Below are 19,367 nucleotides of genomic sequence, written 5' to 3'. Positions count from 1 at the left end.
TTTTCTTTTAAACACTTATGTTAATTTTTCATCACCCTTTTCAATATGATTCTTCTTTGTTTCTACTTAAAAACTTATACCCTGTGGCAAAGAATTTTAAAAAAAGAGAAAAGAGAACATTTCTGTGAAATTAACAAAATGATCACTTGTATATAAAATGTTTTGAATCAATAATCAATAATAATAAGCTATGCACAGGAATAAAGAATCTACACTTTCTTATTTTCTGGACTCAGCTTGCTTTTTACAGTTATGTAATGTTCAGTTTTTGTTTGTTATTTCCTTTTACATTGTTGTGATTGTTTAGCATATTATTTACTTTGTTTTCCTTAATATATTCTCCATTATTTCATACATAAAAGATTTAGAGCTTTAGATCTATATATAGATATATGCATTATACACATGGATATAGATCTAGATATTGATAGATGTATTGATATTTAGATATTGATAGATCTATATGTATCGACCTATCTCTATTGAAACAAAGCTTACCAAAGACATGTTTTAATTCAAATTGTTGGAACAATGTAATCTTGCTCTCACTTAAAAAGTATTTGAGATATAGAGAACTATATGCACATGTCTATAGAGGCACTTATATAACTCTACAGCTAGATATCTATTAATTTACTCTATTATTGTACTACTACATTACATTGTACTACTAGGTAATACAGTGGATAGAGTTGGTCCTGGAGTCAGGAGAATCTATGTTTAAATCTGTTCTCAGACACTTAGTAATTGTATGACCCCGGGTAATTTGCTTAACCCTGTCTGCCTCTATTTCCTCATCTGTAAAATCAATTGAAGAAGAAGATGGCAAACCATTCCAGTATCTTAGCCAAAAAAATAACCAAACAAACTCAAATAAGGTCATGAAGAATTGGAAGTGATGGAAATGATTCAATAACTATAAACTGATCTTTCTATATATCTATCTACACCCTTGCTTTTTTAAATTCATCATGTGCATTGTTTATGGCACAGTAATATTCTATTACATTCATCCTCCAAAGTTTGATACAACCCTATTGCAGTGTGGAGCATGCTTTGCAAATTTTCAAGTTCCTTTTTAGATGGGGAGAAGAAGGGAGGAATTACTTTCATCATTTTGAATTAAAACATGTCTTTGGTTAGTAATTGTCTTCTTCCTTAGTTTTTGTCATTCCATTCTTTCTAATCTTGTGTAGCACAGATACATCAACAAAGAAGAAAAAAAAGATTCTGCATTAGCCTTGTTTTTTTGGCTGCTTCTTGACACTGAATATCCTATTGGCTTTCTTCTTCCCAAAATAGATAAATTTGATCCCTTGTGGAGAGAGTATTAAATTATTATTTTAAGGACAACTGTTGATTTATGTATGTACTCTGGGTGCTATCCATACTTACATTCTTATATATAGGATTTGATAGATATTAATAGTTACTAAATTGAGAGGAAACTCTCATAAGGTAGGTCAAATCTCAGGAAGCCTCCTTTTGCAGCTTAAAAAAAAGATAATAGCAAGACAAACCACTTTTATGCAGTGAAGCATGAAAAGGATGTGCTCAGTTATGCCTTTCTAGCTTGTGTTTATTTTGTTGTTAGCCAATCAGCACATACTGATTTAGATAGGTTAAAAAAATCAGTACATGTAGGCTTTTAGCATAAACAAATGTTGTGCTTTGTCAGACCTTTTTATTTATTGAGATAATCATATGATTTGGAATAGTTTAATAGGATTAATTATGTTCATATTTTCTAAATGGAAATGATTCTTGCATCCCTAGCATATATCCATGGGCATTAGGATTTATAATTACTTGGATGAATTATTCTTTTCTATTTGAATATATATAATTTAAAATTTTTGAATCTATATTCATTGATGTTATTGGCTTACTCTTCTTACTCTTTTATTCCATGTTTTATCCTATCTCAGTTTTAATAGTAAGACTATAATATAAGAGTAGTGTCTTTCTTAATTTTTTGAGGGTAATATCTATTTTGTTTGTTTTAATTCTTTTTTTAAAAGTTTGATAGAATTCTCCTCTTATTCCATGTGGATCCAAAGATTTTTTCTTTGGTAGTTCCTTTTTGTGCTATTTGTTTCTTTTTCTGAAATTTATAATAATTAAGATGTCTATTTGGGATTGAGTGCTAGGAAATGGCAGAGAGAATTATCTCTAATAACCCCTCCATAAACTCCTAGAGAATATATCAAATTGAATTTTGATCAGGAAAATACAAAGTAACAGTGAGTCTTTTTTTTTTTTTTTTTTTTTTTTAAAGCCCAGGTTCTTTAGGGAGATTGACAAAGAGATCTACAGGTGCTTGAGGATTGGGATTCGAAGGTTCTTGGGTTATAGTGCATAGCAATCTAGCATTCTGGGACTGAGAAAGAGCTGAGACAGTATACCAAAAGATATCCTGAGACCAGAGGCAGCTAGATGGTGCAGTGGATATAGTGACAGTCCTGAAGTCAGGAGAACCTGAGTTCAAATCTGGCCTCAGACACTTAATACTTCCTAGCTGTGTGACTCTGGATAAGTCACTTAACCCCAATTGCCTCAGCCAAAAAAAAAAAAAAAGAAGAAGAAGAAGAAAGAAAGAAAGAAAAAAAGATATCCTGGGGCCTCCTTGAGTTTTAATACTTGATACAAGGAATAGGTACATGGAAGAAATTTTGTGGATTGTACATGACTAAAGAAAAGCTAAAGAGATTTATAAGATGTAATAGAGATTTTTTTGGTTACACAAAAATTGTTGTTTTTGCACAAACAAAACAAATGAGCTAAAATCAAAAGAAAAAAACTTTGAAAAACTTTTCTAGCATATTTCTCTGATAATGTTCATATTTTAAAATCAATTTAAGTCAGATTTATAAGAGAAAGAGCGATTTCCCCAGTTAACAATGATCAAAGGCAGTTTTGAATAGGCAGTTTTCAGTGGAATAAATTTGAGCTATTATTAGCCAAGGGAAAAAATGTACTAAATCACTAATAATTTGAGAAATTAAAATTAAAGCAAATTTGTGGTACCAATTCATACCTATCAGATTCCAAAAGAATACAGTGAAAAAGGCCAGAATTTTTTCATGTGTCTGCCTCTTTCTACTATTATATTTTTAACATATGTGTGGGAGTCAATAAATCATTCATTAAATCTTTGTGTAAAAAGTTTCCTTAAATGACTTTTGACTTTTAGGAAAATTTGGATTTACTATATCATAGGAATTTAGCTCCGTAGCTGGAAAGGACCATAGAAGCTATATATAGTTGAATCCTCTAATTTTCTGGATAAGTTACATTGAAGTTCTTGAGAGGTAAGTGACTTCTCTAAAATCATATAGATGGTAATGCACATAGAGAAAAAATTTGAATTCAGGGCCTCTGATTGTATTGGTTATGCTATATTCATTGTACCATACTGTCTCAGCCGTGTGTTTACTCATTCCAGATTTGATTGTCTTTCAGTGAAATAAATAAATTTTAATGTCTCTATAGATAAGCTAGACTTTAACTAGTCAGTACCTATGAGTTGCCAGATCCATGTGATTTGGAATTAATTAGATGTATGGTTTAATATGTGAAAAATCTTTGGATTAAGAGTCAAAAATGTAGGTTGTGGCCCTGGTTGTGCCATAGATTTCTGATTTAAGGGCATCATGTTTCTTTTCATAATAATCTATTAAATTGCAATTATGATACCATACCTATCTTTTCTTATTCCACAATGGTTTTTATTAGATTTAGTATTTTTATCTCTGTTGTAAAAACTGCTTGTGATTAAATCCTTAATGTTTATATGAGCTAATATTATAATAGGTGAGCAGGACATACAGAAGCAGTGCTGATTTTGGAGTTTGAAGACTATGGGAAATTTCCCCATCTTAGTTGACAGTAGTTAATTTACTTAGATACACAGTCAAAATTTCTTTGTGAAATAAAGATAATAAAACTTTCACTTTCTACATACAGTAGTTGTGGAACAAGTGCTTTACAAATCTTAAAGAACTATAAAATTTTAATTGCAGCTATTAATTTTATTATTTATATTAAATTATGTGCTCTAAAGTTTTTTGGGTTTTTTTTTTTGGGGGGGGGGGTGTGGAGTGACAGAAGATTGAGGTAGTCCAAGCATCTTGACAGCTCTTTGAATTAGGGTGTGGACTCCTGTTTGACATATGTTCTGAGAAGTAGGTACTTAGCACACCTGAGTTTTCACATGTCTCCTTTTTCCCTGAACAATTTACTTAAATTCCTGTTCTTCATATCCCTATGTATAAGGGAACATGCTTAATAACATTATCTCAAGTGGTGTGAATTTTAATTAACTAGTGTTTGTTTAAGGCTTTGAAGAAAAATTGCAGTTAATATTAATAAGATTAACAAGCTTAGATCTTAATATGTAAGTTTCCATTTTTCTCTGAAGTTACTTTTAATTACTTTATAAAGAATGAAGCCAATAGGATTTTCTTCTCCTGAAGCTGAATACAAATAGAAATAACATAACACTATATCAAAAGTTTTCCTCTTATATTTAAAGGATTAGATTTAGTAACACATGTCTAAGTTCAGTACAGCTTTTTCCTATTTAAAAATAAATGTTTCCATGCTTCTTGCAATTTGTGGTAGGTTTAAAATGTCTTTGCTGTTTTGTGTTTCACTTATATGTGCACATTTTTGGAAAATGTCACTTTCTCAAATACTTTGTTCTGCTTTTCCTAATTTTGGTTGAATCTGTTAACATGAATGAAAATAATAAAAATCTGTGTAAAGAAAAATGGCATTGTGTTTAGGAACTCAAAGTCATAAAAATCTTTTTTTATATTGCTTTAAGGTGATATGTGACATTTCTGAAAAACTTATGGAAACATTTCTCTGATTATGTTATAGAATAATTTTGATCAAGAACCTATATATGAGCATATAAGAGTTAAAGATTATTATGGATAATTTTAAGTTGACCTTGAGAGTCTTTTATTTTTGATTGTGTTGAAATTGACACAAGTTGAAATTAGAATTATTTTTCAGAGTTCATTCAATTTGTATCCTGTTTCTAATCAATCATTCAGAATAAAAGAATATGAGATTATTGTGCATTCATGGAATTCCTTTCTTTTTGTAGAAATTTTTTATTCTAGTGTTGTTCTAGATCCTATGGTCCTTGATCAGCATCTATGTTCTTATAGGTGAAAGTCAAAAGAAATGGAGAAATATACAGATCCTACTTTCTTTTCAGTGACAGTGTCGCAATTAGACAGACACAATTAGAAGAATGGGATGAATTGCTGATTAATTTAATTTAGGTTCTTTTCAAAGAACTAAGAGTGTTGTAGAAAAATTAACTTACATTGCAAAATATAATTATGTAGGGCAACCTGATATCCTTTTGAAGTAGCTCAAAAGTAAGAATTTTTAAAAAATAATTATTATAATAAATGTATCATTATTCATTGTGATATTATTCATATTATAGAATAATAAATGACATAAAGCTACTAAATTTTAATATGATTTCCATATTTTTAATACATGGTCTTCCATTTTTTTGTTTGTTTGTTTGCTTTTGTTTTTGTTTTTGCTGAGACAATTGGGGTTAACTGACTTGCCCAGGTCACATAGCTAGGAAGTGTTAAGTGTCTGGGATCAGATTTGAACTCAGGTCCTCCTGACTTCAGGGCTGGTGCTCTACCCACTGTGCCACTTAGCTGCCCCTCCATTTTTGATTAGATTTTTTTTGGTTAAGAATCTTCTAAAGAGGCATATCTTTATTAAAATATAGGTAGAACTTGTTATGGTGCTGCCTTCATCTTCTATAACTGAGTAATGAGTTTTTAGATAGTCCTCATTTTACTTTGTGATGGAGAGACATTTTCCCCCTCATCCTCTGATTTCATTCATTCAGAAAATACACAAGATCCTTTCTTGAATGTTGATGGGCATCTATTTTGTAATTTATTTATTAGAGAATTTCCTCGGTATACTGAGACATTAAGCATCCTGTCCATACTTGCATAGCTGGTATATTGAACCTGCATTGTCTTAACACAAAGACTGGTGCAGTATACTATGATGCCTTTGGGTGGAGAGATAGAAGTAATATGTGAACTTATAGGCACTGACATATTAAGATAATGTTTCACAGCTATAGTGAGTATTAATAATAATGGTTAAGAAGGTGTAATTAATAAAAAGCCTGTAGCTAAGTCATTTGACAATTTCCTACTAAGTTATGTCATCTGAGTTATCAAATTTTGAACAAATATTTCAGGTCATAAAATTCAGTTTCTTCATTATGATTATTCCTCTAGATTCCATTTCATGTACCCTGATAATCATGGTGACTGAAGTTTCCTCAATCTATTCTGGAGTACTACTGTTCCAAGTTGCTTGTTTCTTAGTAGCACGGGGAAAAGAGAAAATGTTCACTCCTTCTGCTAGATTTTTCCTAAATTTGTAATTAGATCCTGAAAGTCTGAATCTAGCTATGCTTATATAACTTCTGTCTTGTTTATAAATAGTGCCCAGTTGACTTATGTTACATCTATCACCAAGTCTCTGTGATTAGACACTGTTTAATAATAATGTTTTTCTCCAAATACCTTTGCACCCTGCATATAAAAATACATACTGTCTGTGAGAGGTGTTTGTATTTGGTTGGTTCAGTGTGATGGTGGTATTTGGGTCTATATAAGGAGCTCTTTTTTTTTTTTTTTTTTTTTTTGGTAGCCTTGCTTCATAGAAATTCTATGTTATGTCTTCTGCATCTGAAAGAATGGTAGCTGGAGAATGCCTTATACTAAGAATAACATTGTATATTGGGAAAACAATTATATGCCCTCATGCACTTTTATACACCAGATACTATATTGTATTGGATTGATTCTTTGCCAACATTTTTATCAATGATGCTAATGACTAGCTTTTAAAAAAATTTATAGATAATATGAAAATGAAAGGAACCAATGATACAGTGAATGATTGAATTGAGATCTCAATACATTATGACTAAGTTTGAACAATGGAACAGATCCAACAGGATATTTAATGTTGTTCAATCACACCTGACACTTCATGACTCTGTTGTTGTTGTTGTTTCTTGTTTTGGGAATTTTGGCAAATTTGGCAATAGAATGGTTTGCCATTTCCTTCTCCAGTTCATTTTACAGATGGAAAAACTGAGGCAAATATGTGACTTAAATGACATGCCCAGGGCCATAGTTAGGAAATGTCTGAGCCCATATTTGAACTCAGGAAGATGAATCTTGATGAATACAGGTCTTGGATATCTATCTACTGCACCATCTTTAATTAATCCTTGCAGTATCCCTGAGAGGTAGTTGCTTTTATTATCCCCATTTTATATTTGAGGAAACTGAGACAAGCAGAGGTTAAATGTGTTTGCAGTCAGATTTGAAGTGAGATCACCCTGCCTTCAAGTCCTGTGCTTTATTCACAAAGGAATCAGAAACTCAGTGTTTGATAAACTACAAAATACTAAGTAACTCAGGAAAACATTCCCTAATTGATCAAAATTTCTGGAAAAATTAGAAAGTAGTTTGCCAGAAATTAGAGGTGTGGGTTTGAAGTGTCATTTAATTTCTTTCTTGTCATGCTTGATCTATATAATTTTGTTATATATATTTTCAATTTTTTTGTGTGATTCTTTCCATTTATCTTGTTGTTAGTATACATATTTGTTTTCTTTGTATATTTCACTCATCACTTCATGTAGATCTTTGTTTCTCTTTATGTATTGTATGCATAATTTCTTTGGCATAATAGTATTCTATTACATTCATGCACCATGATTGGTTTAGCCATTTCCCAATTTATGGACATTTACTTTGTTTCCGGTTTCTAAAAAGACAGTTTCTTCATCCTAACTAGCTTATCATTTATTAGTGGAAAATATCACAAAAAAGGAAACTAAAAAGTTGTAAGGGATCAGGAGGACATGATAAAGTATAAATTGCAGTCTGGTGCATTATCAAGTTCAGTCTGGGGCATATGGGGAGTGTTGGGAGTAGACATGTGTTGTTTTAAAAATACTTTTTTATGATTATCTTGTTTTACATCATGTAGATTTTTTTTCTCTGTCACCCAAACAAAATTTTTTTAAAGCAAAAAAATATAACAAAGAAATCTCTGGGAACCATGGTCCAGAGAGTTGATGTGATTTGCCTGTTGTCCCTTTCTGAGGACAGACCCCGGAATAGATCTTTTGGTTCCCAAATCTTCCTTTCTGTCTCTCTGTCTCTTTCTCTCTTTCTCTGTTTCTGTCTGTCTCTCTCCTTCCCTTTCTTTCTTCTTTTCTCTCTCCCCCCTCAGTTTTGCCTCATTTGCAAGCAAGAGATTCTTAATGGTTATAGCTATTTTGAGATGAATTGCACTGCTTTAGGTGATGACTATTTTCTGTAATTGGAGGTTTTCATGCAGATGTTTGATGACTACTTAATAGATTGGTTAGAGAATATGTTATAACTATTAAAAAAGGTGGACTAAATGGTCTCTTTGGTCTCATCTAAGTCATATTTAAAGACTGTAAGTATATAGAGCATGGGTTGTCAAAATGAGGGAATTGCCTCAAGCAATAAATGAAAACTGGACGTATAATTCAGAGGAATACAGATTCTGGGCAAGGATTTCAACAATGGCTGATCTGCCCAGAAATGAATCTAATGCTTGCTGTGTATAGATGCATGGGAATAAGAGTTGGAATTAGCTGTAATTTTAGATTCGAAATTTCTGATATTCTTGAATTTTTGTTCCTATTCTTTCTCTTTAATTTCTATTGTTAATGTTCCTAATAGTTCCATTGAATTTTTGTATATAGTTTCTTGTCTTTGTGCATTTGCATTGACTGTCTACCAGATCATGTTTTTATTCATTTGTATCTCATAAAATCTTTTTTTTCTTTCAAGATATATTTTTCTTCTCTAGTATCCTTTTTCCCTAAATTATCTTATATTTTATACTTCCTTCTTTATAATGACTAGTAGTATGAAATAATAGATAGAGATCTGGCCTAACAATCAGGAAGACCTGGGTTCACGTTTTATCTTTGACATATATTTTCTGGATAAATCAACTAGGACAGGGCATCTTAAACTTTTTCCACTCATGATCCCTTTTTGCCTGAGGAATTTTTACATGATTCAGCATATATAGCTATATATTATTGGTATACAAATCAAACATGTACTGATAATAAATCATTTTGCAACTCCCACACTCGGTTATGCAACCCCATATGAGGTTGCTACCCACAATTTTTCTTTTAGCTTTTTATTTACGAGATATAAGCGTAGGTAATCTTTCAGCATTGACCTTGCAAAACCTTCTATTCCAACTTTTCCCCTCCTTCCCTCCATCCCCTCCCCTAGATGGCAGGTAGACCCAGACATGTGTTAAAGTATATGTTAAATACAATATATGTATACATATGCATATAGTTATTTGTTGCACACAAAAAATCGGACTTAGACATAAAGTAAAAATAACCTGAGAAGGAAATCAGAAATGCAAGTGGACAAAAACAGAAGGAGTGGAAATGCTATGTTGTGGTTCACATTAATTTCCTAGTTCTTTCGCTGGGTGTAGCTGGTTCTCTAAATTTTTGAACAAATGGAACTGATTTGGTTCATATCATTGTTGAAGAGAACCATGTCCTTCAGAATTGATCATCATATAGTTAATGATCTTGTTGTTGAAGTATATAATGATCTTCTGATCCTGCTCATTTCACTCAGCATCAGTTCATGTAAGTCTCTCCAGACCTTTCTCAAATTCTCATGCTGGTCATTTCTTACAGAATAATAATATTCCATAACATTCATATACTACAACTTATTCAGCCATTCTCCAATTGATGGGTATCCATTCAATTTCCAGTTTCTAGCCACTATAAAAAGGGCTGCCGAAAACACTTTTGCACTTTCTTTAAGATCTCTTTGAGATATACATCCAGCTACCTACATTTTTAAGAAGCTTTGTTCTAGGCCAGAGGTATCAAATTTATAATAAAATGGGGATTTTAAGTCATATTTAAAGGTTCCTGAATGCCACATATGGTCTTAGAAGATGCATATTTATGTAACCTATGTTTTATTATATTTTCCTTTATTTTGTTAAATATTTCCCAATTTCATTTTAATGTGGTTCCTGTGGCATTTTTGGTGTGTTGAATTGTTCTGTTTGACACCCCTGCCTTAGCAACATTCATAGTCTTAAATTGTTGAGAAGAGGTGGGTTTTCATTGGTAAAGGGGATTTCCTTATCCAAGAATTCTCTGTACTAATTAAATCCCAGGTCCATTGTATGTGCCAAAATGTTTGTGGCAGCCCTTTTTTGTAGTGGCTAGAAACTGGAAAATGAATGGATGCCCATCAATTGAAGAATGGTTGGGTAAACTATGGTATATGAATGTTATGGAATATTATTGTTCTGTAAAAAATGACCAGGATGAATACAGAGAGTCTTGGAGAGACTTACATCAACTGATGCTGAGTGAAACGAGCAGAACTAGGAGATCATTATACAGTTCAACAATGATACTGTATGAGGATGTATTCTGATGGAAGTGGATATCTTCAACATAGAGAAGAGCTAATCCAATTCCAATTGATCAATGATGGACAGAATCAGCTACACCCAGAGAAGGAACACTGGGAAATGAGTGTAAACTGTTAGCATTTTTTGTTTTTCTCCCTAGGCTATTTTTATCTTCTGAATCCAATTCTTCCTTTGCAACAACAACAACCACCACAACAAAATTCGGTTCTGCACATATATATTGTATCTAGGTTATACTATAACATATTTAATATGTATGAAAGCTTGCCAGCTAGGGGAGAGTGTGGAGGGAAGGAGGGGAAAAATTTGGAACAGAAGGGAATACAAGGGATAATGTTGTAAAAAATTACCTATGCATATGTACTGTCAAAAAATGTTATAATTATAAAATTAATTTTAAAATATCCCAGGTCCAGACTCTTTTTTTTGGGGGGGGGGTGGGAGCAGGGGGTTGCTTGGGGAGTTTTGGGAGTAGATATGTGTTGTTTTTAAAATACTTGTTTATAATTATTGTTTTACATCATGTAGATTTTCTTCTCTGTCATCCAATTTTTTGTCATAACAAAGTTTTTTTTTAAAGGAAAAAAATATAAATAACAAAACTGATCTGTACCTTGAAAAGATCTGAATAGTGCTTTATTCATTGTTCTTCACTCAGAAATTCCTCATCTCTGCAAATGAACTGAGAGGAAGTACCCCTGTACTTCCTCTGATTAAATTATAAACTGTTTAAGAATCTACACTGTTTGAATTCTTTGTAGTCTCAGTCTTTTGAAATCAGAGAATATTTTTTGCCTTTTTGGGGGGAGTATTGTAGCACTTAGCAGAATGTCTGGCAAATAATATGTTCTTAATTGTCTTATTGATTAAAATAATCAGTTACTTATTATTTGCATATTATATGGAAGCAGTGTGTGCTTTTTGTTATAAATTTAAAACCAAAAATTTCCAGGGATAATTCAGTATATACACAGATGAATTCAAGGGTTTTTGAAGAGAAAAAGAAGAGTATCATCATAGGATTCTAGATAAGGAGAAGGAATAGACCTTAGAGGCTATTTCCTCCAAATCCCTCATTCACAGAGGAAGAAACTTAGAACCTAAAGTCCCATAGATCATGAGTGCCTGTGTTGGCAAGTATTTCAGTCTTAACTGGCTCTCAAGACATTCAAGGAGGACAAAATAGTATGGTTTGGTGGTGTTCCGTTGTGTCCGACTTTTTGTGACCCCATGGATCAAAACACATCAAGCCCATCTGCTTTTTTTTTCATTTTAAACTGGTACCAAGTAGTTTTGGTTATTATGGCTTTATGGTATATCTGGACTGAATATTCCCCTACCATTTCAAAATTTTTCCCCATTATTTCTAGACTTAGATTAGATTAGATTCTAGACTATTTGTATCTTCCAATAATTTTTTTCTAGATCTATAATTTTGATTTAATTGTGATGTCAATAAATTTGTTATAGAATGTCATTTTATGATTTCATTGTGGCTCAGCCATGTGTATTGAATATCCCTTAGTTATTTAAATCCTTCTTTAGGTTTCTTTTTTTAATATATATTGTTTTACTATTTGAATCTCCTTGTGGCCTGAGTGTGCCTTAAAGGTATATTGACTTCTTAATCATAATTTTTCTGAGTTTCATAAATTGCCTTGAAATCTGCACCACTAAAAATTGTTAAAAAAAGAAGGAGGGCCAGATCTTAAATTATATTATAAGATGACAATTATCAAAACTCTCTGATACTGGCTAAGAAATAGAAAGTTAGCTCAATGAAACAGAGTAGACATATAATTAACAGCAGCAAATAAATATAATCTTTTATTTGACAAGTATAATGACAAGGTTTTGGGATAAGAATTCATTATTTGGTAAAAAAAAAAAAATTGTTGGAAAAACTGGAAAACAGAATGACAGCAGCTTGATATAGATCAATGTCTTATACTGTTTACCAAGATAAGATCAAAATAGATTTATGACCTAAATATAAAGAGAGATATTAGAAGACAATTAGAAAACATGGAGCAAAAGTTTCTGCACAAACAAAACTAATGCAAACAAGATTAGAAGGGAAGTAACAAATTGGGAAAAAATTTTTACAGTTAAAGGTTCTGATAAAGGCCTCATCTCCAAAATATACAGAGAATTGACTTTAATTTATAAGAAATCAAGCCATTCTCCAATTGATAAATGGTCAAAGGATATGAACAGACAATTTTCAGATGATGAAATTAAAACTATTTCCACTCATATGAAAGAGTGTTCCAAATCACTATTGATCAGAGAAATGCAAATTAAGACAACTCTGAGGTATCATTACACACCTGTCAGATTGGCTAAAATGACAGGAACAAATAACGATGAATGTTGGAGGGGCTGTGGGAAAACTGGGACACTGATGCATTGTTGGTGGAGTTGTGAAAGAATCCAACCATTCTGGAGAGCAATCTGGAATTATGCCCAAAAAGTTATCAAAATGTGCATACCCTTTGACCCAGCCATACTACTACTGGGCTTATACCCCAAGGAACTACTAGAGAAGGGAAAGGGTCCTGTATGTGCCAAAATGTTTGTGGCAGCCCTTTTCATAGTGGCTAGAAGCTGGAAGATGAATGGATGTCCATCAATTGGAGAATGGTTGGGTAAACTATGGTATATGAATGTTATGGAATATTACTGTTCTATAAGAAATGACCAACAGGAGAAATACAGAGAGGCTTGGAGAGACTTACATCAACTCATGCTGAGTGAAACGAGCAGAACCAGAAGATCATTATACACTTCAACAATGATACTGTACGAGGATGTATGCTGATGGAAGTGGATTTCTTCAACATAGAGAAGAGCTAATCCAATTCCAATTGATTAATGATGGACAGAACCAGCTACATCCAGAAAAGGAATGGGAAATGAATGTAAACTGTTATTTTTACCTTCTGAATCCAATTCTTCCTGTGCAACAAAAAATTCGGTTCTACACACATATATTGTATCTAAATTATACTGTAATATATTTAACATATATAAGACTGCTTGCCATCAGGGGGAGGGGGTTGGGGGAGGAAGGGAAAAAAAAAAAAAAAAAAAAAAAAAAAAAAAAAAAAAAAGAAAACATGGAGCATATGATCAGACTTATGGATAAGTAAACAATTTATGGATAAACAAGAGATAAAGAGAAAAGTTAGGTATAACCTGGATAATTTTGATTGCATTAAATTAAGAACTTTTTGTACAAATAAAACAAATGTTATCAAGATCAGAAGGAAAGCAAAACTTTTTTTGGGGGGGAGAATCTATAAGACTAGGAGTCATCTCCCAACTGAGAAATCAAAACAATTTATAATAATCTGGAAAAAATTACTCAGTCATCATTGATTAGAGAAATGCAAAATAAAATAATTTTGAGATATCATTTTATACCTGCCAGATTGTCTAAACTGAGTGAAGGGTAAAGTGACAAATGTTGGAGAGGGGATGTGGACACATATCAAACAATAGTTCATTGGCATTGTGAACTGATCAAACCATTTTGAAGAGAATTCTGAAATTACATCCAAAGAATTATTAAACTTACCCTTTAAATTATTACCCTTTGACCTAGAAATTCTAGTTTTAGATTGATTTCCAAAGATGATTAGGGGAAAAGAAAAGAACCTATTTTTCCTAAAATGTTTATAGCAGCTCTCTTTGTGGTGTTGAAGAACTGGAAATTGTAGGAATCCCCATTAATTAGTGAATGTACTAGTTATGATATGAAATGATGATGAAAATGATAAGCTTGCTGATATTAGAAAAACAAGGACAGATTCGCTTGAAATAATGAAAAACAAAATGAGCAGAATTAAGAGAACATCTTATTACCACATAAGATGTTCTCTTAATTCTGCTCATTTTGTTTTTCGTAGCAATAGCAATATTGTTTTGAGAACAGCATTGAATGAATAAGTTCTTTAGAGTATTATAAATGTCTAAATTAACTCTAAATGACATATGAAGGTATTATCTACATATGGAGAAAGAACTGATAATTGGAAGTTTATATAGAATAAATCTATATATATTTATTTTTGTCAAATTATAGCCATTTGTAGCCATTTGTAGAATGAGGGGAAGGCAGAGGGATAACTTTATTATGTATTTGTAAGGAATAGCAAGTTGTGTATAATAGCTTTTTAGTTTCACATGCCAATCATGTTTTTAATTATACTATATTATAGAAATGCTTATTTTATTTCATAAATTAAAAATAAGATAAATAGATGTGGGGAAAAAAGGAAACCTGCAACATCATTGAGCATATAGATCCTTCTCTGTATTGAAGTATGAGTGTTACTTGGAATTTAAAGAATAACCCTTATTATTTCTCCATGAACAGTTTAAATTTTGTTAATTTCACAAGAGGATTTTGATTTTAATTTGATAGTTGGTTAGATTTTTTTTTTAAATATCAGGGCTCTGAGCTCTCTTTTGTTAGGGACATTAATGTTTTATATTTGTAAAAGTTTAATTTTTTTCCCCTAAGGTGTTTTAACAAGAAATCAGCAAAATAAAATATATTTTTGTAGTTCACAATTAATCAAACCTTTTCATTTCAATAATGGCAGAATTTTTTGTTTTGGTTGTTGGGGTTAGAGGAAGAATTAGCTCTTTAAAGGGGTCAGTCATCTCACTTCAGCAATTGATAAATTTTGTAGATAAGCCAATATAATTGATCAAAATGAAAGTTTTCTTTCCCTAGTAAAGATTTAATGTCTTTTTATTTATTTATTTTTGCCAAATTTTAGAGTGTAAGTCAGATGCAAAGGAAGTCACAGATTGTTCTGATAGAAATTATTGCCTATATACACATTCTGTAATATGATATAAAGTAAATTATATTGGCAAAGGAAAGGACAATACAAGAGGCATTCATTCAGAAACTGGATCAGTTTTATTTTATATTTAAACTGAAAAATTCTGGATAACTTTCCATATATTGGTAGATTCCTATATTTAATTATTATTAATTAACTTTGCCCACAAATTATAGATACTCAAAGAGTTTTTCCTAGTAAAAAGATTATTGCTTCAGCTAATTTCTGTGGTGACTTGACAATAGATTTAGGTCCATTTTAATGCTTCAATTTAAAGGGGGGAAAATACATGATTTCCTTTTTTTTTTTTTCTTAATTGTCAGATTTCCTTTTAATGTGAATTGACAAGTTTATGTGTAAATGTCAAACCCAAATCTTTTAAAATATTAACCCGTTTCATCTGAGCTGCTCTGTGGAAAGTAGATTTAGATTGCATTCTATTAAAGTGTGTATTCTTATTACTGACTCTTGGGGATTTTAAAAACTGGTACAAGGGGCAAGTTTTGTAGTACCTTCTATATGCTAGCTTCTTAAACTGTGGTTTGCAAACCCATGAATTTTGTAGTTGAATGTGGTGGTCATGAAATTATGATTTGTATCAGTAAATGTTTGATTTTTATAGTTACTTGATATACCTATATAGCCAGTATCATATAAATATTTCTCTGGTGAAAAGAGGTCACAAGTGGAAAAAATTTAAGAAGCCCTGTTCTATATCATAAATATTCTGTGTAATGGGAGAGAAAAAAAACCCAATAACACTTCTGCAGATTTTGCAACATATGCATAATAGGCCTTTCTGGGTTGACAGCCTTTCATTTAAAGGAGCATGATTGAAAATTTTCCCATTGGACTGCTTAGAAACAAATTGGCATTGTGTTGTTCAGGCCTAGAGATTGGGATAAGGCATCCAGAGAGCAGAGAGGAACTGAGAACAAAGGGCCAATCTCAGGCATGCATGCAACTCAGTTCTGAAAGGGAGTATGTTGCTTCTCCTCTGAATGTGTGACTTTGTGAAGTCTCTACTTTAAAAGATTGTCTTTCCTTATTAGGCCAGCAAATGAGAATATTTTCCATATATAAAAATAGTTTTGGGTTCTGCCAAGGCTTTTCTTTTAGCCTCTAAATTTCACCCAGCAACTGTTTTGTCTAGTTTTACTTTCTGCTTTCTGGGGCAGGGGAGTGGTTGGGGCTTGACATTACTGTTGTGACATTGTATAGTTGCCAGCAGAATGATCAGAGTTTTAGTTTCCAGTATGTGACATGATGAGCTGCTAATTGAAGGTGACAGTCTGTTGTTTCTTGTTGGCTTGGGTAAAATGTTACCCTTTGATCAAATAGTTAACTCATTCCTTCTCAGCACAGGAACTTGAATGTTGCCAAGGGACCACTTTAGCTAGAATTTGTAGTGATTTTGTAAGTTAAATTTGGGTTTGAGATTAAATCACTTATTAAGTAACATGTGTGACATCTGCCAGTAGTCTTAGAAAAAAGACAGATTATATTCTTATAAATTCATTGAAAAATTTAAAAGTGAACCCCATTCCTAAAAAGTTCCAGGATGACCTTTGTTTTATTGTCAACCATTGCAATAAAGTGGATGATTTCTAGCAGCATATTGAAGCATTTGGAGGGAGGCTCCTCATGAAATAAAACCTTGAGGTGTGGGTAGGAGAAGCAGAGAGGAACAAGAAGATTTATAGGCATGAGTTATGATTTATATCAGTAAATGTTTGATTTGTATACCTACTTTATATACCTATATAGCCAGTATCATGTAAAAATTTCTCTGGTGAAAAGGGGTCATAAGTGGAAAAAGTTTAAGAAGCCCTGAAATCAGAGTTATAGGCATGGCTGATAGAAAAATATATTGGTATACCAATTTAAAATAAGATTCAGGCCTTGTATCATAGTCTATATTAGTAAGGTATGGATATTTGTAACGCCCTATTTTTTTTTAGAAATTTCCCCTCATCCTGAAATGTTATATAAAATACAAAAGTGAACATCTGTCTTGTTTGTCTTTACTTTTTTTTCAGCTTATAGTTTTTATAGCTTAATGATTAGTTATATAAAAATAACCAGTATTTTAATATACTTCATTCACAAGGTTTCTAAAATTTGTCCTCTAGGACCAGAAAGTTTTGTACCTAATAAAAATTTGACATAGTTTTCTTTCAATTAAACCAGCAGAGCTAATTTTCATAAATGAACAAAGTAAATATGGATAGGAAGAGGCATGTTTATTTTTGTGTGTGTCACGCTTGAAAACATTCTGAAGGAAACTATCTCTTAGCAGTTGAATTTTGAAAAACAAACTTCTTGCAGAATTACCTCTTGCCCATCCTGATGCATCCCTTAAGAGCCACAAATGGTCAAATTACTCACTCAAATTGGTCTGCTATTGGAAAACATGCTTGCAATTGGAAGGCACAGAACTGATTCTTGGTTTTGGGGAAAATCCCAAATTTGAACAAGCTCCAGTTTGCTAATGATTATATGCTAGAAGTTTATTTATGTTGGTTTGGAACTTGCAATATATTTTGTTTTGCTTTTCTTATGCTTTTAAAATAAATCTGGAAGAACAAAAGGTTAAGAATATCAAGATAATCAATGAAAAAAGTGTTAATGCTGACTAGCATTCCAGATTTTGAACTATAATACAAATTAGTAATCTTCAAACATTCTTCTGGTACTGGCAAAAAGAGGGTAAATCAGTGAAGTAGATTGTGTATATAATATACAGTAGTAATTGACCATAGTTATATAGTGTTTGATAAACTCAAAGATCCAAGATTTTGGAGTAAAAACTTGACATTTGACAAAAATTGTTGGGAAAGTTGGAAAACATTTAAGCAGAAATTAGGTATAGACTAACATGTTACATCATATACCAAGCTAGGGTAAAAATGGATAAATGAATTAGATGTAAAGAATGATAACATAAATAAATTAATAAAAGATGGAAAAATGTACCTATCAGATCTATGGATAATGGAAGAGTTTTTGACCAAACAAAAGAGAGAACATTATAGAAAATAAAATGTACAATTTTGATAACATGAAATTAAAAAGCTTTCTAATTAATATAGCTAAAATTATAAGGAAAAAAAGGAACTTGAGGGGAAATTTTGCAGTGATAAAGGCCCATTTTTCATATAAACAGACAACTGACCCAAATTTCTAAAAAGACCCATTCCTCAATTGATAAATGGTCAAAAGAAATGAGCTATCTGTAGTCACATAAAAAATGCTGTAAATCACTACTGATTAAGCAAGTGCATATTAAGATAACTCTGAGATGCATTACATCTATTATTGTGGCTATCATGACAGAAAAGAAGAATGCTGACAGGGATGTGGAAATATTGGGACACTAATGCACTATTGAGTTGTGAACTGGTCCAACCATTCTGAAAATAATGTGGAACTATGTCCAAGGGGTTACAAACCTTTGCATATCCTTTGGCTCAGTAATATTACTGAGATCAAAGAAAAGGAAAAAGGATTTATTTGTACAAAAAAAATTGTGGCAGGATTTTGTTTTGTTTGTTTTGGTGGTAGCAAAGAATTAGAAATTGGCCATCACCTTGGGGACAAGTTGTATATGATTGTCATGGAATGTTTTTTATATTGTAAGAAATGATGATGAAGTTGGTTTCAAAAAGCCTGACTGCTAAACACATATTCCATTCCATAGCTTTCCCTAAAATGCCTAGAGAAATTAGAGACTGTGTAGGATAGTTACTTGGGCACAAGAAATAAATTTCCGGGGCAGCTAGGTGGCACAGTGGATAGAGCACCAGCCCTGAATTCAGGAGGACCCGAGTTCAAATATGGTTTCAGACACTTAACACTGCCTAGCTGTGTGACCCTGGGCAAGTCACTTAACCCCAGCCTCAGGGAAAAAAAGAAAAAAAAAAAAAGAAATAAATTTCCAAA

General features: G+C 32.0%; 1 protein-coding gene across 16 annotated transcripts in view; it reads left to right on the top strand.

Moving 5' to 3' along the window:
• The window catches only part of BCAS3 (BCAS3 microtubule associated cell migration factor), a 784,754-nt gene that overhangs the window by 166,142 nt on the left and 599,245 nt on the right, over positions 1 to 19,367 (top strand). The gene's annotated exons all lie outside the window — the stretch shown is intronic.

This window comes from Sminthopsis crassicaudata, chromosome 4, assembly GCF_048593235.1.
Source record: "Sminthopsis crassicaudata isolate SCR6 chromosome 4, ASM4859323v1, whole genome shotgun sequence".
NCBI lineage: Eukaryota > Metazoa > Chordata > Mammalia > Dasyuromorphia > Dasyuridae > Sminthopsis > Sminthopsis crassicaudata.
Note: the sequence above shows the minus strand (reverse complement) of the source record. Positions and strands in the feature narration are given on the sequence as shown.